The 18,443-nt window shown below is 52.8% G+C and overlaps 1 protein-coding gene across 3 annotated transcripts in view; it reads left to right on the top strand.

Moving 5' to 3' along the window:
* Nucleotides 1-18,443, top strand: part of ATOSB (atos homolog B) — a 39,913-nt gene that overhangs the window by 8,594 nt on the left and 12,876 nt on the right. The window contains exon 1 of one of the 3 annotated variants that reach the window (XM_072993066.2): nt 1,717-1,899. The exons of the other annotated variants lie outside the window; for them this stretch is intronic. The gene's annotated coding sequence lies outside the window, so the exon portion shown is untranslated. Of the gene's footprint in view, nt 1-1,716; nt 1,900-18,443 lie in introns of those variants that run through there. 3 annotated transcript variants of the gene reach the window in all.

The raw sequence follows: 18,443 nt of genomic DNA, 5'->3' as shown, positions 1-18,443 counted from the left end.
GACCCCCTGGGAGCTGCTTGCTTGTCTGCCATTTCCTCCTTGACCTCCTTCACACACCCTACCAGAGGACAACGGCTGCAAGAGCATGGATTGAGGGGGACCCAGCGGCGTCTCCACCGTCCTTTTGCTGCCGTTGTGAGAATGCCTTGCCTTGCCGTGGCAGCGCTCTCCACGGGCCTCTCCTCCTGTCTCGTTCTTGACACCTTTTAATGGCTGTGATGTGATTCCCCCCTCCCTGCCATAGCCTTGATCTCTGCTTGGTGAGGGAAGGGGTGGATGTGGCACAGAAGGTGGACCGGAGAAGAGGGCAAGCAGTCAGAACAGGAGGAGGAGAAGTGTGCCCAGCCTGGGGAATTCTTTCTCTCTCTCTCTCTCTCGTGCGCTCTTCACCTGTCCGGACAGAATCCTGGTGGCAGGTGTTGATAGGAAGGTACTCCTGCCATGAGGAGTCTTCTAGCCCAGTGAACCACCACGGCAGACGCCTAGCGAGGGGGCCGCCGTCGACCTCCTTGTTAGTAATGGGACATTAAGGGAGCTTCCATCATTGGCGTTGCATTTGTTTTTAATTTTTTTGTATTCCGAAGTCCCGGAATGCTTTCACTGGAAAAATTCTGGGCGTTCCAGGCCACAAAGACGTCCCTGTAAACAGACACTTCCCTTTCACTCACCTGGCCAAAGTGGAGACCCTTCCCTGGGCCTTATTCTAGGCCTTCATTTCCTGCTGCAATGCTTCCTGGGAGGAAGCGGCCTCAATGCTTTTGAGGGGCGGGTCTCATTGACCTGTGTACTCTATACCAGTGGTTCTTAACCTTTGTTACTCGGATGTTTTTGAACTGCAACTCCCAGAAACCCCAGCCAGCACAGTTGGTGGTGAAGGCTTCTGGGAGTTGCAGTCCAAAACTCCTGAGTAACACAAGGTTAAGAACCAGTGCTCTATACTATAGGAGGCGCCTCCTGAAGAACTACCACCCCCAAAGCACTGCAGCACGACATGAGTTCTGCAGTTCTTTTGTGATAATGTAAAGGCCGATCAGAATACTGCTTTATTATCCATTTTGCTGAAATGGGGGTAACTTGGAAATGGGCCATGGGAAAAGTGTGTGTTATGTTACGTGTGAACGTGCTATTTGCGGTATTAATATGCAGAAGAATGACCCCCCCCTTCCTCCTCCTCCTCCTCCTCTCCCCATCCCCTCCCTCTCCTACTATTTCTGGAAGGCGGCAGTTGCAGGGCAGTGACTCATGCAGGAGGAATCGGGTGGACTCCCTGCTCTGGCGGCAGTGGCTTTACTGGGCTGCGCTTGCATCAGACGAAGGGGCCGGCCTCGGTCCTAGTCTAGGGGCAGCTAGTCTACCTCCTAGTCTAGGGCCGCCCCTGCCCGCCCCCGCTGCGGGGAGGAACAAGCCCTTGGAGCGGAGGTGCAGCGGGCAGCCTCCTTGCTTCTGGGTCCCCGGGCTCTCCGTGCCGAGCGAGCAACAGGTGCAGCCGGGAAGCCCGCCTCGCCGCCCGCCCCGTCCCTGAGCCTCTGCCTCTGCCTCTGCGTGTGTGTGTTTGGGGGGGAGGGGGGAGAGGACGACACCGGTGCCTCGGAGGGCAAGGCAGGCTGCGCGGGGCGGGGCTTGGCGGGGAAAGGGCGGGGCGCCCGGCCTGAGCAGCAGGCCTGCTGGCCAATGGAGGCGCGGGGGGCGGGCAGCGGGCGGGGCCGGCGCAGGAGCCCCACCACCACCAGGAGCAGCAGCAGCAGCAGCAGCTGGTAGGAAATGGGCCGGGATCGCCGCCGCCGCCGCTGCTGCTGCCCAGCGTCCCGAAGAACCCGCGGCCGGCAGGCTGGGACGGTCGCTCCGCTTCCCGGGCTAGAGGAGGGCCGGGCTCCTCCGGCGGGGCCCCCTCGACGACAGGTGAGCCGAGCAGGGCCGGGCCGGGAGAGCGGCGCTGCCTCCTCCGCTTCGCTCCCCGGCCGGGGCTGCCTCTGCTCGACGGGGCTGCGGCGGGGCCCTTCCCACCCGTCGGTCGGTCGGTCCGTCGGGGAGGGGGCGGAGGGAGAGGCCGGCCGGCCGGCGGGTCCCTCCTTGGTCCGGTTGCGGCGGGGAGGGGGGGGGCGCGAGGAGGAGGCGGCGGCGGCCCGGAGGGGGGGAGATGGGGAGGGGGGGAAGCCCCGCAAGCCACCGGGCTCTGGGGGGGACCGGCGGCGGGCGGCGCTCCTTTGTACCGGCGCCCGCCGGTCTGGCGCAGGGCGGGGGCGGGAAGGGGGCCCGGCCTGCCTGCCTGCCTGCCTTCTGTGGCTTGTGGGGCCCGGATTCGGTCCCCGTGGAGGGGTGGGCGCCCCCTCCGTTGCCCCGCCGGGGGAGGGTCCTCGCGGGGGGGGGAGAGCCCCGGCCCGCCCCCCTCCTCCCCCGGATGGCTGGCTGGCTGGCTGCAGGGCCGGCGCGTTTTATCTGGCTGGCGGGGCGGCGGCTCCCCCCCCCCGTCGGGGGCCTCCGGTCGGCCAGGTGGGGCTCCTCCTCTGGGGCGGGCCGGTCTCCGGCAGGCTCCGCTCCGGGCGGCGGCGGCGGCGGCGGCGTCCGCGTCCGCCCCGGCTGGCGACTCGCCTCGCCTTGTTTGGGCTCCTGCGGGCGGGGGGGGCGGGCAGTGGGGCGGGGGACCGACTCCCGTGAAAGCGGACGATTTCCGAGGCCGGACCGGCGGGGAAGGGGTGGGTCGGTGGGGGTCCCTTGGTGGAGGGAGAGGGCCGGGCTGCGGTCTCCGCCTGCGAAGCGCTTGCCTTCAGGATTCCAGGCCTGGGGGGGGGGCAGGCAGGCAATGGGGAGTTGGGGGATGGGGAAGGAGGGCTCAGCAGCTACGGCCCCATGCATTGGGGCTTTGGTGGGGGAGGGAAGGGCTCGGTGGGGCACCCGGGTGAGGGGGATCGTTGACTGTGCCCGAGGTTGGTGCCCCCAGCCCTCCAAGGGTGGCTGCCCTACGGCATTCATGGGGCAGGAGGGGCACTGAGCCCACCATGGGGCAGCTTCTGCTTGGCTCTGGCCCCACTGTTGGTGTGCGCTCCAGAGTTGCCCTCGGAGTTGGTGGTTGGTGCCCCAGGTGTGGCTGCCCCAGGTGTGGCGCCCGGCAGCTGGCGTCTCCTGGAGGTGCCTCTGCCGCCCCCTCCTCCAGTTCCCAGCACTCTGTGATAATTCTGTCTTTGTCTCGGGCCTTTCGCGCTGGGAGAGCTGGTTCCCAGGGCTGGAGGAGGAGGAGGAGGGGGCTGTTCCCTTTGCAACGGGGGGGGGGGAGGGAGAGGCAGAAGGGGTGGCATTTGCCCCTCCCTCCTTTTGCACCCCTGATGGAAATCCAGCATGTGGGGTGTCTCTACCCATGTGCTTTGTGCTCTGGGGAGTCAAGTTCAGTGTCTTGAGCCCCTTGAAGCCCCTTCGGGCAACTGACCAGGTAGGCGTCTTTCTTTAGAGCTGGGAAGGATGCCTCATGGAAGCTCAGGCAGATGCAGGTGGGTGGGAGGGTGGGGGATGGCAGGAGGAGGCTCAGGATGCTAAGACAGCCAGACAGAAGGTCAGCAGGGAGGGCTGAGCACAGGCAGGATCTGCCCATTGGCAGCAGTGTGTGCCAGCAGCAGTGGGTTAGCTTATGCAGGTGCATAAGCTTTGCTTCTTATTTTTTAATTTTTATTTTTTTTTTTTGCCACCCTTCCTGTCAGGGCCCTACCCTGCAGCCCTTTCTGGTGCAAGAGTAGACCAGGTTTTCTCCAGCAGCAACTGTCTTTTCAGCTTGCCAAACGGGCGGCTGGTCCTCCTTGCAGCTGTTCTGTGTCTCTTGTCCAGTAAAGCATGGCACCTGCCAGAGTGTGTTCCTGCCCCCTAAGGTTTTTTTTTTTTTTTTTAAATAACCAAAACATAAATGACAAATAAATAGAATTGTAACTGAAATAGACAGTGTAACTCCACCACCACCACCACCATCGGGAATATGAATGTATTTTCCCCTTTTCTTTTTCCCCCCATCTCCACCGGCCTCCTAAGGTTCTCTGGGGGGTCTACCCTCCCGTGAATGCCAGCTAATCGCTTGCAGTGGGTGAGGGAGACGGTTGTCTGAACCCACCTTTTGCTCTCATGCTCTTGAGAGAAAGGAATGGCCTTCAGTTCTTCACCTGGCCTGTGAGACCCAGGTGCTCCGTTGGCGTGTAGGATCCGGGTGGAGGAGGTGCCTTTCATCCCCGCCTTGACCTTTGAGGGTTGCCTGCCTGCCTGCCTGCGCCCCCCCCCCCCGGCTGCTGCTTCCATCTTGACTCTGCTGTGGGGCTTCCTTGCCCCTTCCCACGCGCAGGCCAGCAGAAGCTGGTCCTGGCCTTTCAAGGGCCCGGTGGCTCTCCTTTACGGGACCCTCTGCCCTCCACTGGGCTACTCGGAGGAGAGGCAGAATATGTGAGGAGGAAAGAAGCAGGTGCCAGAAGAGGCCTTCTGAAAAATGGGGCCAGGGTGGGAGGCTGCCTGCCTGCCTTCCTTGGAGGCAGGAGGAAGGCCGCCTTATCTCTCTGGCTCCAGGCCTCAAGTCCAGCTGCCTCTCCCAGGCCCGCTGTGCGAGCTCCCTGCTGCTGCTGCTGCTTGCTCTGGAAAGTTTGGGTAGTGCCCTCTTTTCTTTTTTTTTTTTGGCCTGGTGCCATGGATAACTTGTGCCATTTCTGGTGGCAGCCCAGCTGCGGGTGACTCAGCTGGCTGGGAGGAGCAGTCCCCGGCTGATGTTGTCAGCAGCCAGCCCTTGAGTCAGCAGGGAGGCCCAGCCGCCGGGAAGTGGGACCAGCTGGGGTCTTTCTGGGTGCACCTGGAAGGGGGGGAGAGAGCTGGATGGAGCAGCACCCGAGGTGGGCTCTGCTCAGGGGAGAGAGGCGGTGGAAGAAGTCTCTTCTCGGGGGGGGGAACGCTCTCTGGGACTGGGATGTGTATGTGTGTGTGTGTGTGTGCGTGTGTGAGAGAGAGAGAGCGAGCGCTGGATGGATAGAGTAGAGGGGAGGCTCCCAGCCTCTCCCTCCCTTGCGCTGCTGAAGGCGCCCCTGCCCAGCTCTCCTGCTACCTTTTCTGAGCTCTCAGCCTAGAGCGGAGGTGTTGGAATGGCCGTGGTGGAAACTGGTCCGCCTGTCTAGGTGCTGAGCCACCAGAGGTGTCAGGGAGGCCCTGGGGCTTTCTCCAGCTTACCTCCTCTTGCTTACCGCTCTTATAACTGGGGGTGATGCCAGGAAGGAATCGGGGACATTTTGGCCTGCAAAGGGAGGAGGCTCTTCTCCCACCCTGCAAGTGGGGCTGAGCGTTCAGGCTGGGCTGGCTCCTGAATAAGCGCTCCCAGGGTGAACCAAGTGTGAATTCTTTAGGCAGGCGAGTCTTCCAGCTCCACATGGTGGCCAGACATCCTCCTGATCCCATTTGGTGGGCAGGGTAGAGACCAACGGAACCACCTGGCTTGGCTGCTCCCTCGGCTCTGAAGGCTTTTGAAGCGTCTGGTCCTAGGGATTGCTCCGTGTTTCTGGAGCAGGGCTGGGGCGGCAGATGGGTTGGGCCACAGCCTCCAGGGTTCCTCTCCCCTGGCCATCCTGGGACGGATCCTTCCTTTCGGGTAGGTGGGAGCAGGCAAGATCCAGTTCATGCAGTCCGTTCTGAATTCCATCGGCGTGTTTTGCTGCCGCTGCTCCTTTGATGCCACCACCTATCCCCGATGAGGTACCGTTGTGTTTATTGCACTTTGTGTAGTGTTTTTAAAAAGCAAGTCCCCGTGCAGCATGTTTAGCCTTGAGAAGAGAAGGCTGAGGGGTGATGAGAGAGCACTTTTCAAATATTTGAAAGGCTGTCCTACAGAGGAGGGGCAGGATCTGTTCCCGATCATCCCAGAGTGCAGGACACGCAACCATGGGCTCAAGTTACAGGAAGCCAGATTTCGGCTGAACATCAGGAAAAGAGACCCTTGTCCAGCAGGCCAAGGCAAAGAGGCAGTCCTGAAACCAGCCAAATTAGGGAGCTGGACGGGGTACAGATGGTATTTGTCTTCAGGGTGGAAGGGATGGTCACTCTCGAATTGGCCTTCTCGGCCACACTAGATGCTGTTCCAAGTCCTCCATATAGAGCATTTTCCTATTGTCTTTCAAGACTGAAGGGTGCCTGATCTCTAATCAGGAAAACACTCCCTAACTCTTAGAGCAGCATGACCGTAGAACCAGTGACCTCAAGGGGAGGTGGCAAGTGCTTCAACACTGGAGGCATTCAAGAAAAACACAGATAATCACCTGGCAGATCTGCTTTGATGGGATTCCTGCCTTGAGCAAGTGGTTGGACTTGATGGCCTTGTCAGCCCCTTTCAACTTCACTTTATTTATTTGATTTGATTTGATTTGTACCCCGCCTATCTGGACCAATGGACCACTTTTCTATGCTTCTGTGATTCAGAGAAGGGCCTTCCTCATGGTCCTGCCCCCCTGGGGTCCTGGCAAGGATGGGGGCTCTTTCTTGCCCCTGTCAAACAGGCTGCACGCTCTTGCCTTGGGTTGCTCCTCAGAGGGTGTTTTTCACGTCCTCCGCGCCCCCCTCCCTTCTTAGGTTGTGCAGTGAGTGCTATGATGGGGCTGTCTATCAGACGTCAGGAGATCAGCCCCTTCTCCAAACCTAGCAGGGCTCTCTCCTTGGCTCCCCGCTGCCACGTGGGCTCTTTGCCACTCCACGCTGTCTCTTCCCAGCCCGGTGCTTTGGGCCACCTGCAGGGCCATGCCCCTCCTTTGGGCGGTCACCACATCAGTGAGATTCAGGTGAGGGGGCTGTCTTTCGGGAAGTCTGGAGGCCTCGGCTGCTACTCCCTCGGCTCCGGGGGCATCTCCCTGATCAGTGCCGGATTCAGATGTAAGCCGAAGGAGGTCTGGCCAGCATTCCCTGACAGTCCTTTGCTCTGTCCCGTATGGCAGCCGATAGTTTTAGTTCTTTCTGCCAGGTTTCTCTCTTTCTCTGGGGAAAACTCTGGCAAATTTGCAGGCCGTGTCTTTATAAATGAAATATATACTCCCCCCCTTTTTTTTTTAAAAAAAGAAAGGCTCTCAAGGCCATGAGCGATAAGGCAGTTCAACTAAAAATAAGTGCAGCTGGAACATAAACCCTGCTTAAAGAGTTCATCAGTTCAGGAGGGATTGCGTGGAAGATCTTGACAGCCTGGCAAGCTCGGGTGGGAGATGGCACCACGGATGGTTTGCCATCTCCGGGTGGAGGCCGTGACCCTCTGTCTCCCCTCCTGCCTCTCGTCTAGGTAGGCTCTAATCGCATGGCACGTGTGGGAAAGCCAGGTGGGGTCGTGGCGTGTCCCAGAGCTTTTTGGCTTGGCTGGGCTTGGCTGGGCTGGTGACATTCCAGAGCGAGGGTTGATAAGGAGATGTGCTCCGGTCGGTTGTCTTTGGTCGGCTCCACTGGCTCCTGGATGGTTCTCTGCCATACATTTGCTCCGTGAATCTTTTTCATGCCCCGATGGGCCTGTGTTAGATCTAGAATGCAGCCCACATGTGTCATCTGGGGGCCCGGGGGAGGTCACCACCTCCCATCAGCCACCCCCCACCTCACCCTCATCCCATAGCACGGAATGTGCTGAGAATGGTGAGATGAGGCTGCTCTCTGGGAGGGGGAAAGCATCGCTCTGGTGAAATGGCGCGTCATTGGCACATGCCTGATCGGCACCTGCACATGGTGCACCCGGAGATGGCAAACCATCCTGCACATCGTTGCTCAGATTTACTGCCCTTATCTGGCTGCCTAGAATGGCTTTCGGTTCCAGTGAGGGAGAGAATGTCAGAGAAAGTGGGAGGTGGGGGCACCTCAGGTGGCTTCAAGGAGTGCTCCCCCCTTCTTGGGCAGCCACTGTGGCTGTGGCTGCTTGTGGCTGTGGCACCTATGGCTTCCTGGCCCGGTGCCCTGCCTGGCTCTTGTTACCACCGCCCCCTGGGCTCAGTTGCGACCAGTTATGGCCGGCTGAATATATATAGAAGGGGCTGCCCTGGGGAGGTTTATGCGCCGCGTCCTGCAGCCAGCCAAAACGGAGCGAATGTCACACACAGGCTGCGAGGGCCACCTCTCATTCCCTCTGCAAAACGAGGTGGGGGTGGCTTGGGGGCATTCCAACCCTCTTCTCCCCTTGCGGCCGCAGAGCTGGCTTGCCACTGCTGGGGTGGTCTGGGGACAGGCTCCTGCACTCGCCCCCACCCGGGCAGGTGGGCAAATCCCAGCGAGGGAGTCCTGGCGGTCCCTCTGGAAGATGAGAAGCCTCCGTCTTGCACACTGCGAGCCCAAGTTGGCCTGGAATGATGGCTCTGTCTCACGCTTGAGTGCTTTGTCCCGGAGGGAGGAGGGAGGTTCAGCGGGTCTCCTCTCCCCTGCACTGAGCTTGAAACGCTAGAGAAGAAGAGGGGGGGCAGGCAGGGTTCCTCCCAGCACCCCAGTAAGGAATGATTAAGGTCAGGAGGGGCAGGAGTGCAAAAATAAACCCTGCCCACAGCACAGTTTCTCCCTCAGGCGAGTCATTTGTGAAATTGTTGATTGCGTGAAGGGAGCCTGGGTTGACATTGAGCCCCGGCTAGTGGGTGGCTCTTGGTTCAGGCCTTCCTTTTCCATCACAAAACCGTCTCTTCTGTCTGTCTCTGCCTGGGGTTCAGGGTGAGATTTGCACACGCTCCCTGAGCCCAGGGCGACCCTATAAAAGCCCTTTGAAAATATGGCAAAATAATATAAAGCTTACAAGATCGGTGAACTTTAAAGAGAATATATATAAGATGTTTTATAGATGGCACATGACCCCAGAAAAATTGTCAAAGATGTATACAGATGCATCAAATAAGTGTTGGAAATGTGAATCACAAGTGGGAAGCTATTATCATATGTGGCGGTCATGTGGAGTAGCGAAACAATATTGGAAAAGAGTACATGTAATGTTGGAACAAATATTGCTCTGTAAAGTGCCATTAACCCCAGAACTGTTTTTATTGAGTATGATACCTGAAAATATAGATAAGTCAAAGGATTATATAGTTATATACATAGTTACGGCAACCAGAATTCGATATGCTAAAAATTGGAAAAGATCAACGGTACCGAAACAAGAAGATATTATTGAAAAGATATGGGAAATAGCAGAAATGGACATCTTATCAGAAGTCATGAAGGACTATCCCTTGCAAAAGGCAACAGAAAGATGGGATCTATTTAACAAGTGGACAGAATCAACAGGCAGCTTGTGAACAGTACATATTGAAAGGAGAACTGAATCTAGAAGGCAGAAAAGAGTAAATAGAATAATTTAAAATCTTGATATGGCAATAGGTATAGAATGGATGAAAGTATGTTATTGTCTCCCCTCTTCCTCATCAATCCCAATTTCCTTTTCCTTTCTGTTATCCCTTATAAAAAATAAAAAGCACAAAAAAAAAAGCCCTTTGTCCGCACAGCAACAGTGTTGATGTCGGGCAGCTGGGCAGAGAGAAAAGAGTTGGGTGCGAGGTCACCATGGCAGGTTTTGAGCCGGTCAAGGGAGGAGTTTGAACCTGGAATGCAAAAGAGTAGGAACTGGGACCCTGCCTGGCTTGTTCTGGGGTGGCGGTGATCTTTTTCCTGTTTAGCTGGAAAGCGTGTTTAGCTGAACTGCCTCAAAATCCACCCCCTTCGCTGGATCTGCCAGCCACCAGTCTTACAGTCAGAGCTACAAAGGCAGTGCATTAAAAAAAAACAAAAAAAAAACAACACCTCGCAAACACACCCTAAGCAGTCCAAAGCGTTGTGACAGCTGGAAGGGCTAACAGCTATATTTTAATGTGAGCTTTCATAGAGAACTCCACCTCCTCAGACATAAGGGTGACAGAGGAAGTGGACTCGTCCACAAAAGCTCACATTAAAATATTAAATGAGCTTTTAGGGTGCCGTGATGTTTTGGTCATTTTAATTTTATTTTTTATTGATTTATTTTTTTGGCTTGGTATGCTAGCACAGACTAACTCAGTTAGCTCTTCTAAAGCGCCTTGTTTGTTTAAACACCCACCAGTCTCGAGAGACTATGGTAACATGCTCTATATGGAGGATTTGGAACAGCATCTAGCACCTTAAACAGTGTCATTCCACATGGCACGTGCACAGCTGTGCAACACTGGATTCAACCTACTAAATGAAACTTGAGATTTGTATCAGTCAGTAAATAAACACAGCCACAACTTACAAATGTCCGGACTTATGACCATTTCGAGTTCTGACCAGCTCCAGCCACAAAATTTTACTTCGACTTATGGTCGGAACTTCCAGTTACGAACAGAAAAAGGCAGGGAAAAAAGGTGGGGCATTCAAATTGCTAACTGTTGGTAGGCGAAGAGGCTGCTTCTTTGTAGCTCGTTCACCCCAACAATTAGAGTAAGTGTGATTGGAGGAGGCTTTGCACTGCCTGGTAAGGTAAAAGGTGCTGCTTTCTGCTTTTTAAAAACTGTTCTGGGTGGGTTTTACAGTGTGGTTTTGGGCTGGGGGGGTTATGTTTCTGTGCTTTGATGGGTCTTGGGGGGGTTTGTTTTTGGGGTTTTTCCCCCATTTCTGATTGGTCTTGGGGGGTTTGCTTTTTGGGGTTCTCCCATTTCCGATGGGTCTTGCATGCCTTCCTTGCTTTTCTCTCCCCCCCCCCAGCTGGAACAGATTAATCGCGTTTACGATGGGTCTTGCAGTGATTTTTTGTGTGTGATTTTTTTTCTTCGTCCAAAACAGATTAATTGCATTTCAGTGCATTCCTATGGGAACTGGTGCTTCGACTTATGACCATTTTGAGTTATGACTGGAGTTCAGGAACCAATTAAGTTCGTAAGTCAAGGCACCACTGTACGTGGGGGATATTTTTTTTTTTTTTTTTTTTTTTGGTGGCAAGTGGACTGGGGTGGGTGATGGCCACTCCTCCAAATCTTCAAAATGTGATTTAAAACAATTGTGTTTTTACATCCTTCCTTTTAACGTGTCTCTGAGGCTGGTTCCTCTTTCGGTTATCTCTGAGACAGTCAGCCTTGGAGAGTAGTCGTGCAAAGTGGATGAGAGTCAGAGCCCAGTGGAAGTGGCTCCTAACCTCCCAAGGAATGTACCGTTGCCTCCTCTTTAGGGCCACCTTTGGAAGTCATTGAAACCCACCTGTTTCCACAAAGGGCTTTGAGCTCACAGGTCACGTGTGCGGGTTACTGATGTTTTATTACTTGGGCTCCGGAGAGGTAGCTTCACGATACTTAGATTAGACTTGGTCTTGTTTTCAGTTTTGTTGACAAGGCATACAAGGGTGTTCTGGTGTGCGTATACATCCATGCGTGCATGGCGCTTGGGTGTATTCCCTGTGGCCTCAGATGTCCAGAAAAACAGCTTTTCAATACTGGAGGAAAACCTAAAGTCTTTTATGTGGACAAAGCCGCGCCAGGCAAGGGGAGGAGCTGTGGTAGTGCGCCTCCTCCCAACGCAGGAATGTCCCGGTTCCACCCCAGCAATGGTTTGAGTTGGGCCTAGGAGGGGTTCTTCTTCGTGGTCTCTGGGAATGCACACAATTGGGATATTACTGCACCTGCGCAGGACCTCTTGGAAGTTTCTAGAGCTTAATAACATGTGATGAGTGGGAGGTCCCCCTTGGAGCGCATGCTCCGCCTGCCAGAGATGACCTCAGTTCCTTTTGGTCGCCGCTCAGGTAGCCCTTTTGACGAGCTAGAGCCACCACTTTCACTTTTGAAAGCCTTACTCCTTCATGCCTAAGTGCCGTTTTTACTTTATTTAGCATTCCCTCATCAATTCTTCCTCTTTATCTTACTTCCCCTTATTTTCTCCTTGCCTTCTTGATCTATTTCTCCCCCTCCCCTCCCTTTCCCATTTTTCCTGCTCCTTTTATCCCCACCCCTACCCCCGGGCCTTTCAAGTGGTGTGTGCTCTGCACTAACAAAATCCTGCTGTCCGACGGGCATGATTGTTGCCTTTTCTGCCTAGGAGAACAACGTCAAACACTTAACTGTGCAGAGTGTAAAAACTAATTAAACCGGCACTCAAATTGAGATTTCATCGTCTCATATCTCACCTTTGGGAGACATCTCTTCATCTGCCCGCACTACAGATGGAATCCGGCTCTCCACCATGTTCTCAGCAACACCCACCTTGCTCGATCTTGAGCCCAGCCACACCTTCTCCAAAGTTAAAAGACCATCCTAAGTCTTTGAGGCCGAAGCCATCCCTGACACCGAAGCATCCAAAACCGAAGGACCCATCTAAATCAAGACTAAGGTATGTCTCATCTCCACCTCTAGGACAGCCCATTGCTTCGGCTGATAACCTCTCTCCGAGTATTGGCCCCTCAGTGGTGGATGTCCCATCCAGCCTGGCCTCGGCCCATTCCAGCCCTGCGCTATCAGGTCGGGCAGTATCTCCACCAATCTCCAAGCTCGACTATCTGCTGAGATCGCCCCCTTGTAAATTTCAAGCAAAAAATGGACACCTTTCTCCCGTGGAATATGAACCACCATGCAAAGAATATGTATATTATAGAGAACCCTCCCGATACCATCGGAGAAATGACTACCGAGACCCATACGTACGCTATGAGACATATTCCCACAGAGACGAGATCGAGGAGCCCCTTTACTGTGATGAGCCTAAACGCGTAAGATATGCCATCACATATCCACCCATGCACTCTCCATCACCCTCCCCATCTCCACCTCGATATCGACATCATGACCGACCTTCCGGAAGCATCGTTTATCGACAAATACCTTGACCTGTCAAACCAGCCTTGAGATACTGTCCCGAACATGTTGATCACTCGCCGGTTAAACGGTCTAAACCTTCCACGACACCAGGACGCTCGATACCGACTACATCTCAACCTCGGAGTCGACATCGCCCCTCATCTGTTCAAGCCACTACTACTTACACAGGTCCACCACTGCCTCTGTCTGAGTCTGATCCACTTTCCACTCAGCAGCCCCCAACCTCGAAACCCTTACCACAAAAACCACGATACAGTTCCCCTTCACCAACTTCTTCTACCTCTGATCATGCTCCTTCTTCGATTGCTTCACAAGAATCACCCTCTAATCTTCCCACTCCGAACTCTGATGTGGCAGAAAACCACCCACCATCCCCTTCAGAGGACTTTACTTCGTATGGCCAAATGGTTCTAAGAATGCCTAAATCTTTAGAGCTTGCAGTAGAAGAACCTCCACCTCAAAAGCAAGACTTAGTATTTGATGATATAAATCAAGATAAAGTGCCCCATGAAGTCTTGTCTTTATTCCACCAATGCTTGATCTGGTAAAAGAATTGTGGGACAAGCCCCCATCTTCTCTCCAGATTTCTCAGAGAGTAGAAAATCATTACAAAACTCACAACACAGACACTTCATTTCTCTCAAAACATCCCATCCTGAACTCTATTATAGTCAGATCTAACCAGTCTTGAACCTGGAACGAGTCCTCCATGGCCCTGACTAATAGAGAAGGGAGAAAACTTGATATCTTAGGGAGATGTCTCTATTCACTCACATCCTTTATTATGAGGGTTGCGAACTATCAAGCTGCCATGGGAGCCTACCAGCGTCAATTTTGGAATCGGGTACTCCCTATACTCCAGGAAGTCCCTAATGATACCAAGTCAGAAGCTTTAAACATATATCTTGAAGCTTCAGACCTAGCTAAACAACAGCGCATAGCTTCCAGATACACAGCAGACGCAGCATCGAAAGCAGTGGCCACTTCCATTGCCCTATGCCACCATGCGTGGCTCACATCCGCTGGAATCTCTGATGACACAAAAACCCGTATTGAAGACCTTCCCTTCGATGGAGCTGGACTATTTAATGACAAGACCAATGAAGTTATGGACAGCTTACATAAGATTCACAAAACAGCCAAGTCTTACTCAACTCAGTAAACTTTCAGATATCAGCGCCCTCAATGGAGGAAGCAGACCTTTGTACACCAGCCGTTCCAGCCACAATACAAACCTTACAGATCACAATCCTCTGACCACCGTCCATTTCCCATGCCATCAACCTCATCCAGTCCTAACTTTCCATCTCAAACACAGCAACAACAAAGACGACAACTATTTCGCCGTCAGCAGAAAAGGACTCAACCTTATGCCTGACTCCTCAGAGCCTGAGATCTACACTTTCCATACCCGTCTCTCACCATTTCTCAGTTAATGGACTCAAATTAGCAGTGATCACTGGGTCCTTTCTATCATCACTCACGGTTACCTTATCGAATTTGACCACCTCCCACCTTTCACTCCCATAAAAACCACCCCTTGTCTACAGCCCTACAAGACAAAGTCCTTCTTCTTCTCCAGAAGCATGCTGTCCTCCCAGTTCCACAGTCAGATATCCACAATGGTTTCTATTCCTGTTACTTCATGGTACCAAAGAAAGACGGAGGTCTCCACCCAATACACGACCTCAGAAAACTCAACGACTACATTCCCCCCAAACTATTCAGAACGACTACCCTCAGCACTGTAATCCCTCTCCTTTCTCTCGGAGACTGGTTCATAGTCATTGACTTACAAGATGCTTATTTCCATATCTCCATCTGTCCTTGACATCAGAAATGTCTACGTTTCCATTTCAACAATACCGCCTATCAGTTCTGCACTTGGTCTGTCAACAGCACCCAGAACTTTCACCAAGTGTCTCGCCCCTGTCACCGCCTTCCTCCATCTACGGGGAATCAGCCTTTCCATACATAGACGACTGGCTGGTTGTTTCAGACTCCTACCGGACGGCATTTAATGATGCCCGCTTTACTCTAAACCTCCTAGCAGATCTCGGGCTCAAAGTAAATTTTTCAAAATCGCGCCTCAACCCATCTCAAACTGTTACTTATATACGTAGGAGTTCAGTTAGACTCCTCCCGAGCTTGTGCCTTTCTCCCACAAGAAAGGATTGACAAACTCAAAAACGCAATCCAAGTATTTTGACCTCTACATTATGTCACAGCTCATCATGCCCAGCATCTTCACGGCACGGGGGGAATGTCCCACTAATCACATGTTTTTAAGCTCTAGAAACTCCAGAGAGGTCCTGCGCAGGCGCAGTAATACCCCAATTGTGTGGATTCATAGAGAACCACTCAAAGAACTATGGTTACTCATAGGTAACCTCTTTATCCTGCTGATCTTAGGGAGAGCCTTTCCTTCCAGCCACTGCAGTGGACCAGAGCTACATGGGCCAGGCCTATGTAGTCTCATGGCTGCCAGATCTTTCCTGGTTTGGGGGGCTGACCAGGCTGGGGCTTCAGCTTGCTTCACACCTGGGTAAGAGACTGCCAGAAAACTCTGGGGTGCTGTCTTGCAGCTTGGGGTTCTACCCCTGTCATCTCTGGGGGCTGGAAGGGGGAACCCTTGGTGGCTAGAGCCGCCAGCCAGACCTGGACAGAGTTGGCTAGCAGGGTTCCCTAACCTTAACCCTGTTAGGGAACACCTTTCCTTAGGCGCCATCCTGTCCAGCCTTGGGAACCTGGTTCCCCTGACTTCCTCGGCGCCTCCCTGGTGGGGCTTGGGGCAGCTGCCAGGCCAGAGGAGGCTGTGTGGGTGGTGCTTGGGCACCCCTTCCCCTTCCTTGCCATGGTGAGTGGGAGAGAAGAGAGGTGGCGCCCTACAGCTGTTACTCTCGCCTATCTCTCCGGAGCAGCTTAGGGAATGGAGAGCTGATGGGAGTAAGTTTGCTGGGGATGGGGGCGCAGGACAGTGTGGAGAAGGATGCCTGGGCTCCTGCTGCGGCTGTTGCCCTGGAGGCAGCATGGGAATTCGGAGGGCAAACCGGAAGGAATGGGTCCCAGGTTTCCTCTCAGCTGGGCTCTTGGTGCTCTGACTGAACGGCAGATGTGGAAAAGCTCCCGAGGGTCGTCTCTTCCCACTCCTGCCCAGACAGGACAGAATGCCAGTGGGTTCTTAACAGCACCTAAAATGGGTGCTGGAACTTAAATGTGTTGAGTGTCATGAGATGCAGAGCACCTCAAAATCAATTCCTTGTATAAATTGATAAAGGCCTGAAATTAACCTTCCCGTCCACGAGGAACCATGAAGATCAGGTGTTGTGTGAATCTCACCAGCAAATGCCAAAAGGGAAGTCCCTGTTTTCGGACCAGGGGCAGCGCTCCCTTTTCACACCTGAGATTATTTCATCAAAAGACTGGGGGGGGGGGGGGAGGGAATGAACAGAAAATGGATGGGGAGAAGGAAGAAGAAAGGGATAGCTCCCGAGAAAGCAAAACAGACAATAAGATTTTAGCTTGCCATGGAGAGGTTTTGTGGCAGCTTGGATAGGAGGTCTGGCGTGTCCAGTTCATTTGCTTATAACTTTGTTTTGTTACTTCACCCTTGCATTTGCAACCTGACGCATTTCTGGCTCTGCCAGACATGCCTTTCCTATTTTGTCTGCTTCCCTTTTTCTTTCTCTTTATAAAGTTATTAGCTAGACCCCTTGTCTGGTTGACGTGCTCAGAGAAACCACTGGTTACCTAGATCTCATAGCCTTGACAATGTTTGTCCACAACAACCAAGGGGACTTTGAGCATGCACAGAGAGCTGATGGCATTATGGTAACAAAGGAGATGTGGCAGAGAAAATAGGAAGGAGTCTTGTCTGTGCCTCTGGAGCTTAGTGGGATGTGTTGGTGAACCAGGTCGCCTGTCAAGAATTTCCCTGGCTTGGCTAAGAAAAGGTGCTGGGCCCAATCGCCCCACTTGGAAGGGCTTGGAGACAGGGAAGATCTCGCCACCATGAGAAACCGCAACCAAGTGGAAGACACTTGGGACGAGATGCCACAGATCTAAGAACTCACAGGGGAGGCTCTGAGCGGTGGCGCTTGCTTTCAGCCAGATACCCCGCCTCGCAGGGCTGTTAGTAGGAGAAAATGGGAAGGAGGGGGACCCAGGGCTGAAGCCTTGGCTTCCCTAGAGGAAGAAAGGTGGGATATAAAGGGAACCTGGAAAATAAATTTGGGCCAGCCCTGAATGAGGATAGATTATTTTTTTGGGGGGGGGCTAGCTGAATCTATTGGCAACCCCCCCATTCCCCTCCGGCCTTGGCCCCCAGCCCCCTCTTCCCAGTTCTCTTATGGCTTGCCCCTCCTGGCTGATAGATTTGCATACTGCGATCCCATTGGCTGGCCCCGTGCTGGGGGAAGTATGAGGGGGGGAGGGTGTCACAGTGACAGCTGATTGACCCAGGGGAGCCTGTTGGGCAGCAGAAAGGGACACACACACACACACACACACACACACACACACCCGGCCCTGGTGGGGACTTGGCTCTCGCTCGCTCGTCCTGCAGGGCCAAGAGGTGGAGGTGAGTGAGTGGGGGCCACTGCTGAGCAACCCGGTGTTCTGACCGCCCGAATCTCCTCGCATGCGCTGTTCCGTCAAGATGTGGGATTTTATTTCTATGTAGGGTGTTGAAATAGTTCAGGAGGATGTAGAAGAAATAGCCCTGGAAATTAAAGTGTCTTTAGAATTGAGGCTAGATCAGTAGTTCACTATAGTCCTTGCAAAACAATTAGCCAGCTCTCCACCCAAGCAAGGTCACGCTACGTAATGTTTCTGACGGTTGCATGTGTTTATTTTGCAGTGTGTAAATGTGGAGGTGGTAAATACAGGTCTTACAGTTTGCAGTCCTTGTAGTTCCAGCACCTTGGTGTTACAACATTCTGGTGTTCCAGGATCTCGGTGCATGAAATGATATATGCCGCAGGCCTTTATTTCTCCAAGCTCTGCAAAATTTTAGTCAAAACAATGATGTTATCATCCTAGTGGCAGCTTGCCAGATTCTAAATTATGGACCCTTGGAGTTATAAAGAGGATAGAAGGACAATAGAATTTCCTATTATGATTATTTTTATCGGTCTTCCAGGATTCTGGAGAAAGGATCGTTTATAGTTGAAAGAGAAAAGAATTGAAAGAACTATATATATAAGGAGATCACAAACACACACACAAGAATTAAACATTTAACTCATCACAACAACGCTACATGCTATACCACATTTACCAGATAGCAACAACAACTATCATCATGGGTTTTCTTCCATAGACGTAAACTGACACAAAGCTGGCTTGGCTGAGTGAGAACATTATTTAATAATTTTGTGTGTGTGTCCAGTAATACATTTAAAGGCTAAAGATGATTTAGAGTTAGAATTTTTTTCCACTTTCACTTTTCAATGATGTGTTTTAAAGATAAATTCTTTGTCTTTTGTACCTTTGTTAGGCGTAAAGCTCCTGCATTATTGTTAGAATGTAAATGAAACATTCTCAATGTTCTTTTTTTACTCTTACACTATATTGCTTCTTTATTCTGGATTGAATTTGCTTAAGTTTAGTTTTCATATATTTTAAGTATTTGTGCGTACAGTTTTTCCATAGCTGTAGGACTTTTGGATTTCAATACTGTACTTAGGA

Source organism: Pogona vitticeps, chromosome 2 (genome assembly GCF_051106095.1).
Source record: "Pogona vitticeps strain Pit_001003342236 chromosome 2, PviZW2.1, whole genome shotgun sequence".
In the NCBI taxonomy this organism is placed as follows: domain Eukaryota; kingdom Metazoa; phylum Chordata; class Lepidosauria; order Squamata; family Agamidae; genus Pogona; species Pogona vitticeps.
This window is presented reverse-complemented; position numbering and strand designations above follow the sequence as displayed.